This window comes from Dromiciops gliroides, chromosome 2 (genome assembly GCF_019393635.1).
Source record: "Dromiciops gliroides isolate mDroGli1 chromosome 2, mDroGli1.pri, whole genome shotgun sequence".
Taxonomy (NCBI): domain Eukaryota; kingdom Metazoa; phylum Chordata; class Mammalia; order Microbiotheria; family Microbiotheriidae; genus Dromiciops; species Dromiciops gliroides.
The window spans coordinates 494,049,633-494,057,345 of NC_057862.1; the positions used below are offsets into that span (position 1 = coordinate 494,049,633).

Here is a 7,713-nt window from a genome sequence, read left to right on the forward strand (position 1 = left end):
AAATTAATGTTTTTCTATTATGAGCCAACATTACATGGTAACAAAACTGGAAACAGATTTTATCAATTGTAGGAAAAGATTTAATGTTGCTTTTTGCGAATGAAACCTTCAGATACTATTTTATTGCATATTAATGAAGACCAATACAAAGTGAACATAGGAAACAAAATTATTACTAAACCTGTGTTAAAGCATAAATTGAATAGTAACTTAAATCTGAAAAGGGGAAAACTGAAGAATAGGAAAGCATTGAAAATCTGAAAAACACAAAACCAGAAATTCTACCTATTAATGAAAGGGATAGTAGAAATAAAGTTCATCTCCTGAATCATTCAATCAATTAAAAAGTATTTATTAATCACCAAATACTAAATACTTTGAAATGGCCTGGCAGTACAAGTAGAATTAATAAAGCAATCTCTATTTTTAAGAAGTTTATATGATAATGCACATATAAATATACAAAATAAATTTAAATTTATTTAATACAAATATATGCAGAATGCTTAAATATGAAGAAGACTAGGAGGATTACGGAAGGATTAATATGGAAGATATTTCCTGAGCTGTGACTTTGTTTAAATAAATTATGGTAATATATTTTGTTTTTATCTAGTTTAAAATTTCCCCCCATTAGAAGCACTAATGGAGGCACTATTGTCCCTCTCCCCTCCCAGAGAGCCATTTCACACAGAAAAATTTCATAAAAATGAAATTTAAATTTAAAAGAGAAAAATTAGAGAAAGAAATGCTATGTTCTATACAATGACAGAAATATGACTACATACATATATATACATATACATACACATGTGTGTGCATTTATGTGTAATTTTCTCCATGTGTGAATATCCCTCTACATTTCATCTTTGGGGACATGCTTATTCCCCGTAATTTTGCATCATATAATATCTATTTTGCGTGTCTTTTTGTTTTTGTTTTTCCATATATTATCATAAGCATTGTGTGTGTTATTTTCTTGGGTCTACTTATTCATGAGTTACATCAAATCATGATAGTTTTTTCAGGACTTTCTGCATTCATAATATCTATTGTTTCTGATAGTATATATATATATGTATATATATATATATGTATATATACATACACACACACATATATATTCCATTATAGTAATGTTCCACGATTTGTTTAGCCATTGTCCAATTGATATAAATGTACTTCATTTCCATTTCTTTGCTATCATAATAAACTATTGCTATAAATATTTTAGTGTATTCTTCTTATTGATGACTTCTTCCAGGTATAAATCCAGTAAGTATTCTATGATTCAAAGGGTTTGGACAGTTTAATTACAGTTTCAGAATTCAAAATTGCTTTACTAAATGATTGTACTAATTAAAATTGAACTTTGTCTTGAGGGAGGAGAGGGACTCTTTCAAGACACAGATAAAGAAAAGTCCCTTCTAGGCATATCAGATGGACTGTGCAAAGGCATGGAAACAAAAGATGGTATGTTATAAAGAATCAAAAGAAGATGAGTTCGACTTAATATCAGAGTGTGGAAGGAGAATTAATATTAAAGGAAGTGAGTCTAGGAAGATAGGTTATTTGAGTTTTTATAAGGTATTAAAAGCTAAAATATATAAAGCTAAAAAGTATATGTATATATATATATTATATATGTGTGTGTATGTACACATATACATATATAAAAGTAAATAGTTTCTGATTTATATTCAAAACAATAGGAAGACACTGGAGTTGGTTGAATAGGGGAATTATATTGCTAAATATGGACTTATGGAAAACTACTTTGGCAGTATTGTATGGGATAAACTGGAGTTGTGAGAAGTTTGAGGCAGGGAGCCTAAAGGCTTTTGCGGTGATATAGGTTAAATATGAGGACAACCTGAACTAAGTTGCTGTATGGGTGGAGAAAACAGGACATAAGAGAAATATCTTATGGATGCATAAATGGAAAGATTTTTCAACTGATTTTATATGTGTGGTAGATGACAAAATAAAATTATAGAATCATGCAAATAGTTCAGACCTGAGCTACTAGAATAGTGCTTTCTATGACAGAATTAAGAAAGTGTTGAAGAAGGGATTTTTTTTAGGAGGTAAGATAATGAGTTCAATTTTACACATGTTGAAGTTAAGAGATCTCCAAGAAATCCAGTTTGAATTGCCCAATAGGCAATTGATTATCTGGGATTAAAGATCAGGTTAGATACTGGGACTGAATGTATGAATAAGGAAATTATCTTCATAGAAATGATGGATTAACCTAAGGGAGTTGATGAAATTAACAAGAGAAAGAGTCTAGAGAAACAAGAGAAGAGGAGGAAAATAAATTTTAAAAGAAGATTGACATACTTATTTAAAATTTTAATGACATGAATTCAACCCATACCCACTATTCCAAAATAGTGCATTCCAAAAAAAGCTGTTATCTGCTAAAACCATCATGTATGAACACATTCTCCCACAATACTTGACAGAAATTAGAAAAACATTTTACTACTCATGCGTAAAAAGTCTATTCTGCAGCTGTTACCATAGTAAAGATCACACAAAGAAAGGTGGTACTATCTAGGTATAGTAAACTTAAGGATAATACCACCATGCCTGAAGAAGCTTGAGAAAATGATTGGGCAACTTTGCACAGACATTCATTTGTTAAATCAAAAATTATCTAGAGTATATAATAGATTAATTTACAAACAATTTGTTCAATTAAAAGCAACAACAATAACCACAACAAATTATGCAGAATCCATTATGGTGTCATTAGTTCTTTTTGAAAATGAGAAGTTTTCTTTTTTTAATATTCTTGTTGTTTGTTGTTCATCCTTCATTTTCAAAAAGAACTAATGAATGACATCTTGACTTGTATGTAAATTGGATTTATTTATTTAGTTTTCTAAAAAATATTTATTTATTTTTTGGTGGGGCAATGAGGGTTAAGTGACTTGCCCAGGGTCACACATCTAGTAAGTGTCAAGTGTCTGAGGCCAGATTTGAACTCAGGTCCTCCTGAATCCAAGGCTGTTGCTTTATCCACTGTACCACCTAGCTGCCCTGTAAATTGGATTTAACTGAAGCAAAGTTGTGCTAAGTTGTCAGCCCTACTCTGTCTTCCAGAGTCATAGAAGTCCAGTGTCAAGAAAAAAGTCAAAATTACTGGTGAGGGCTAAGAATAGAGTGGGTGACCTTAGTCTCTTCAATGCCTGAGTAGCTTCTAAGCACTCACCAAACCTACCTGAGCTGCCTTTATGGCTGTTGGAACAAATTGTTCTTATTCATCCATTGTACTGAGGAAGTCTTCACATGTTTAGTGTGGACATCCCCTAACTTACTGTTGGGTTTGAGGCCAGTCAGTTACCCATAGACTGGTTTAGCCCACTTGTCAATATTGTTTTACTGGGGTGTGGCTATTGTACATGCTACAACTATTCTTAATACTGTATACTTTTAATATTCTTCACACTCTCAATCCATAATTGAATGTAAAAGCCAAACACAGTTGGACTTGACATGATGTTGATGACTATTCATTTAGACTAGTCAAGTAGATAGGCAAAGCTCTGGCCTCACCTCCAAATGGTGGCCCTCAAAACTCCACCCCTCACTCATGATCCCTATCTCTGTCAGAGATCCCATTTTACATGCCCTGCAGAGGAAATTTGCCCCAGTTGTGGCCCCAAAATAAATTCTTTCTGGGAAGGGGCTGCAGAGACCTCTTCAGGACCTGGAGACTAGAAGGTTCAAATGGTCAAGGTTGGTTACATTCTTCCCATACCCCTGGAATATTTTTCCCTGCCACCACTTCTGTTACTAGCTTAGGATGATGGAGATGCTTCCTGGGAGCGGTCTTCCTATCACCTACTCACCCACTTGAGGAACATTTCCCCCTGCTCCAGAATAGATATTCTCTTCCCTTTAACTCCTCTGGAAGAAATGGAAATTCAACATCCAGCACCAATACATCAGTTTAGAAGGAAGGAGAGCAGCATTAACCTGGAGATGGATTCTCCATCCTTCCTGTTGGATGGCATAACTCAGAATGGTTCCTTAAAGCCCAAGGTTTCATCTGGATCTAAGCATCTCCCAGCTGTCCATTAATTCCCACCCAAACCAATTGTCCTACCTGTAGCTTTGAGCATAGCACCTCTTCCTCCTTGGTTGCATTCTACTAGTTTTCCTAAGTCCCACTTTATATCTGTGGCTGAAACTTGGATCACACAGCCTTTAGATCCCCAGTTCTAGCTCTGCCTTTAGCCCTTGATGAAGCTCCATCTATAGCTTAACCATCAGAACCAAACTCAACCTCAATCCTAACCTCTACCCCTCCACCCACATTTGAACCTGACCCCCTCCCAATTCATTTTAACCCCCAAGTTTAATCCTCTGGCACTTGGTTTTCCCTCCATCATAAGGCAGTGGGGATCCTTCATCCCAGAACTGGTACAGGATCCTTTCAATAGGCTCCTAGCTTCACCTGTGCTCAGCAGCAAGACAAGTCTTATGTTAAGGAGAAGGAATGTCAAATGTTCCCTCCTGCTCTGGACCAGAAATATCATCCCAAGACCAGGACCTCTAATTTTTTGGGATGTCAAAGAGCTGGAAGAGTTGACACAGCTGCTAACAAGGGGCAGGAAGCAGTCAGTCAATAATAAGTTTCCTACCAATAAGAGGTGTAGTTGGTGCCACCAATCCCTGGTACATTCTCAAAATGCAATCTAAGTACTTGGATGTCCATTCCCTGTCACATGTTTCACATGCTGTCAGGGTGAGTAGCAGCTGCAGGGACAACAGTTACACAGCCTTGAAGAAGCACCTTGCTGTGAAGTGCTATGAGAACTACCTGAAGAAATTTAGCATGTGTGGAAGACCCTATGACTGAGTGGATGCTGACAGCCACAGTCTGGGCCTTCCATCCCCAATGTTTCTTTTGTGTGTTCTATGACTGCCCCCTGGAGGGAACCTCCATCATAAACCAAGCCAACAGTCCCACTGTGTCCCTGACTTTCATTGACATTATGCCCTATCTTACTCTGTGCTGAACTCAGCATGCTGAACCTAGGCAAGATGAGACTGTTCAGGTGGTAGCCCTTGAGAAAAACTTCCAAATGAAATGTTACAAGTGTGAGTGAGGATGGTGGAAAGCCATTGGCCATTGAGGCTGATGAGAATAGTGTTTTCCTCTGAATGGGTATATACTGTGTCATTATAGCCACATTATCCAGGCCCAGACTTAAAGGTGAACTCATTTTCATGAAACCAGGATACAGTCCAAATCATAGAACTACCTACTTTAAGATCAAGCCTTCCTTCAATCAATTCATCCTCATTCCCCACCCCACACCATAAGAAAAGTTACTGGTAGTTTTATACTAGTCCCTCTTAATTTCTAGGGGGACAGGAAAATAATTGAGAACAGTAGAACCTGAGACTAATCCCTTAATTTCCAATATCCCTCTTCTCACCTGGTGCAAGGACCACCTGTCTTTTATCCTCCAAGATTTACAGCATCACCCTCCCTTCTATCCCTTTCCCCTTTGGGGGATTTGACAACCTAAGCAGCATTATTGCTTTTGCTTCTACATTAAAGCTATAGGCTAGTTCACTCTCAGAAACCTTTGTACTCTATTTAATGAGGGGCTTAAGGAGAGGCTATACTCTGGCTATATCTGAACTGGTAGCACCTTTGGACCACATGTTGTGTGACTATGTCCATAATTACAAATAAAGTATTTAATCCCACAAAAAAATACAGAAGAAAAAGCAAAACCTCAAAATTTCAAAGCAATACATGAGGTCAAGGAAACAAATAGAATTTTTTAAACCCACAAAAATAAAATAAAAACAAATGAAAAACTATACTATACTAAAAATAATTTGCTAAGCAAAGAAATTAGAGAATCTGTGAAGAGGGAGAATGTAGAAAATTATATTCTTTAGCATGATAAAAAGATAAACACAGTAAAAATGAAAGTTGTATAAAAATTTAATAGAAAGCTTACATACTGTCAATATACTTAGAAGTACAATACATATGTCAAGGGAAAATTACAGTGACAGATGAATTGAGGATCAGTTGTAGTGGGAAGAATGTTGAAGAAGGGATATCAATTAATTTTTTCTTTTTTTTGGTGAGGCAATTGGGGTTAAGTGACTTGCCCAGGGTCACACAGCTAGTAAATGTTAAGTGTCTGAGGCCAGATTTGAACTCAGGTACTCCTGAATCCAGGGCCAGTGCTTTATCCACTTCGCCATCTAGCTGCCCCAAAAGGGATATCAATTAGAAGGCAAGAACTACCTAAGCAATAGGAGGTATGATGAAGGTCTGAATTAGAATGTTGACTGTATGGGTGAAAAGAAGGGGAGGTATATGAGAAATGATGCAATAAATTATAGAATTTGACAATTGATTGGATGTGGGGTGATGGAGTGAGGAATCACAGATCACATTGAAGTTTATATCCATACTGTAAAGTATCATCATTATGTCCATTTTAGAGATGAGAAAATGGATTTAAAGAAATTTCCTTGAGCATCTACTCTCTCTCTCTGTCTCTCTCTCTCTGTCTCTGTCTCTCTCTCTGTATATATACACATAGATACATACATACATGTTATATATAATAGGCAGTTACTGACTGAGCATGATGTAATCATTTTAAATCATTTTTTATTAAAAAAAATTGTGGGGCAATGAGGGTTCAGTGACTTGCCCAGGGTCACAAAGCTAGTAAGTGTCAAGTGCCTTAGGCCGGATTTGAACTCAGGTCTTTCTGAATCCAGATTCGTTGCTTTATGTGCTGCACCACCTAGCTGCCCCCTAAACCTTTCTTTAGCTCAGAAGTTTTTAATGTGTGTGTGTGTGTGTGTGTGTTTGTGTGTGTGTGTGTGTGTGTGTGTGTAAGGACCCCTTTGTTAGTCTGATGAAGCTGATGGGATCCTTTTTATAATTTTCTTAAAATTTATAATTGAATGAAAAGATGGTTAAAACAAATATATATATATATACATACAGATATATATATATACACACACATATATATATATATATATGTATGTATATATGTGTGTGTGTGTGTGTATTTCCCCATTTCAGTTAATATAGCACCTTAATTCTATCCACAAATCTCTTTGGATCCCAGGTTAAGAATCACTGAACTAGTTGAGCTTCTTTTTATTAAAGCTCAATATTCTATGTTCTCAGGTTGCTTTGAGACAGGTAATTCCACATTTCAGTTATTCTACATCACCAGACTGAACCAGGTTGGCCCGAGGTATGTGCCTTTTGCATTACTGTGAAAACTTGCTTCTTCTTGGGGAGTACAACATGGAGTTATAATTTTCATCATAATTCTTATCATGAATCAGCTCTTTTATTGCTCTATCAGAACCACTAGTATCAGCTGCTACAGACTTTGAGACAACTCAAATGTCACAGGATATAGTATGTGGAAAACAGAATTTGGGGTGGTAACCAAGAAAATTCATTGTCCCCTACCAGCAGTATATTTAGCTATTCTTATCTAATATTCAAACAGTTCTCTTAGGCCTTTCAGGCATGCTATGATATATAAATGGGTTTCCATTCATTAGATATTGTCAAACAAAAGTTGAATGAAGGCTTGCTGGATACGTTGGAGAGTGCACTTATGTTTGATGGATAAGAATAAATGACTTCTAAGGTGTCTTCTAACTTTGGGATTTTGTTGACTCTAAAAGTAG

General features: G+C 36.1%; 1 pseudogene; it reads left to right on the top strand.

Moving 5' to 3' along the window:
• The first annotated feature begins 1,470 nt into the window (after nucleotides 1-1,470).
• LOC122739181 lies at nucleotides 1,471-5,228 on the top strand (annotated as a pseudogene).
• Nucleotides 5,229-7,713: the final 2,485 nt, after the last annotated feature.